Source organism: Aotus nancymaae, unplaced genomic scaffold (assembly GCF_030222135.1).
Source record: "Aotus nancymaae isolate 86718 unplaced genomic scaffold, 86718_ANA_hifiasm-v0.15.2.pri h1tg000008l, whole genome shotgun sequence".
Lineage (NCBI taxonomy): Eukaryota > Metazoa > Chordata > Mammalia > Primates > Aotidae > Aotus > Aotus nancymaae.
The window spans coordinates 62,690,341-62,692,186 of NW_026988419.1; the positions used below are offsets into that span (position 1 = coordinate 62,690,341).

General features: G+C 44.9%; 1 pseudogene; it reads right to left on the reverse strand.

Annotated features, from left to right (window-relative positions):
- Positions 1–682: 682 nt before the first annotated feature.
- On the reverse strand, positions 683–1,575 carry LOC105724021 (large ribosomal subunit protein uL18-like; annotated as a pseudogene).
- Positions 1,576–1,846: the final 271 nt, after the last annotated feature.

Genomic DNA, 1,846 nt, shown 5'->3' on the forward strand with positions numbered 1-1,846 from the left:
GAAACAGACCTATTGTCGGCCTAGCACAAGACTTTCCAACCCAGGAGAAAAGTCACCTTCCAGCCTGAGGGCTGCTGGAATAATCAGAGCAATGTCGCCACGGCCATCAAGACCACTGGCAGGTGACTGTCAGAATTAGGGACCAGCTATCCCCTGTCCCTTGGCACATTGGACACCTAATCATTCCCTATTCCAGAAACCAGCTTGACTAGAGGAAGTGGAAGATGGAGAAACTCCCGAAGATTGAGCATTGACCCATAAGTGCTTAAGCTAACTGCTGCTTTAAACCAGAAAATACTGAGGTATACGTCTTTAGCTTTCAAACAAAAATTCTTCCCCAGCCTCCAAACCATTTGCTGAATAGAGGTCAAAAATAAGTTGAGATCAATTATATTCTATTTTTTTTAAAGGCCTACAATACTGGTCAATATTCAGCAAGAGATTTACTGCTTTGCCTAACTCATTTCATGCTATCCACTGGAAGACCCAGTAGTGATGTCTAGGGCTTGAATTTGGGATGAAAAGAAGGGAAAGTCCTGTGACATGAGGAAAGAACACTTTCAGCATCACTCAACTAATATGTTCACTTTAGCCTTTTGTTTTTAGCTGCTTGGTCAATACGTTTATTGTCTTATCTGAAAAATACTCATAGAAAATCGTTAAGTTTAGCATTCAGCAGACCTCAGAGCCCCTGAGCTCTGAGGAAGACTGCCTGCTTTTGAGCTACCTGATCATTCTTCTGGGCAGGGGACAGTTGGGGACAGTCCCACCTCTTCTTTTTAGCTTCTTTCTTGGGCTTCTCATAGACTGAATTCTCTCCTGCAGCAGCATGGGCTTTCTCACACTTCTCCACCACGCCTGGAGTTACGCAGTTCTTTACCTATTGTGAGGACCGTTTCCTGGAAGCATCTTCACCTTCTATTAGGTGATGCATATGATCTGCAGCATTCTGACCTGTGATGTGCTTCTAATGCACTTGTGCATTTCATTCCTTGCTTTGAGAATCATATCCAGGGAATCGTTTGCTACTTTGTGGGATAGACAAGCCTCCATCCACAGCTTCCAGGGCCCCAAAAACTTTATTGCCAGTGGTGGGTGCGGGGTGCTGTCTGGTCAGCAGGAGCCTTAAAAGCTCCCCAAGTGAAACGCTGACAGCTTCCAGTGAGACTTTCAGTTCTGGCAAGGCCTGTATCCAAATAGCAGGTGAAGGCATCAGGCTGACCATCAACGCTCTCCACATCATATTCATCTCTGGCCACCTCCTCTTGGCCTTCCTAGATGGTGTCCATGCCAAGTGTGTTGAGAAGCCTGCAGGCCAGTGTGACATGCTGCAACATTTGTCAGGCCAGCCTTCACACCAGATTTTGGTACTTTGTGTGCATTAGCTACATAGACAATCATATCTCCTTGCATACAGGCATAAGAAATCTGACAAATGATATCTCTGTTAGGAGTTACACGAACTATCATCCTGGATTTGGACACGTTGCACTTATTTTTATCCTGTATCACCAAGTGTTTCCAAGCATAGTAATCGGTTTTTCCCTCTCATCTTCTAAATTTCACTTGGTATCATTTAAAGTTGCCTATTCCTGACAGCTGTACCCAATGCCATCCTCAGGAACAGAGAGCTGTGTCTACAGCTCGACACAGACCTGTAGGCCCAGTATCACTGGGGGTGTTGGGGGGGGCTTTATTTTTCCTTTTAATTATCATCTAAACCACCGTCAACTCTAAATGTGAACGTTCGTTATTCTAACCTAGGCTTGTGTGTCTGGTTCCTCACTTGGTATTGTTTTGAGGTATTGGTTCCAGACCCCCTGACAATAAGAACCAAAAGATGCCT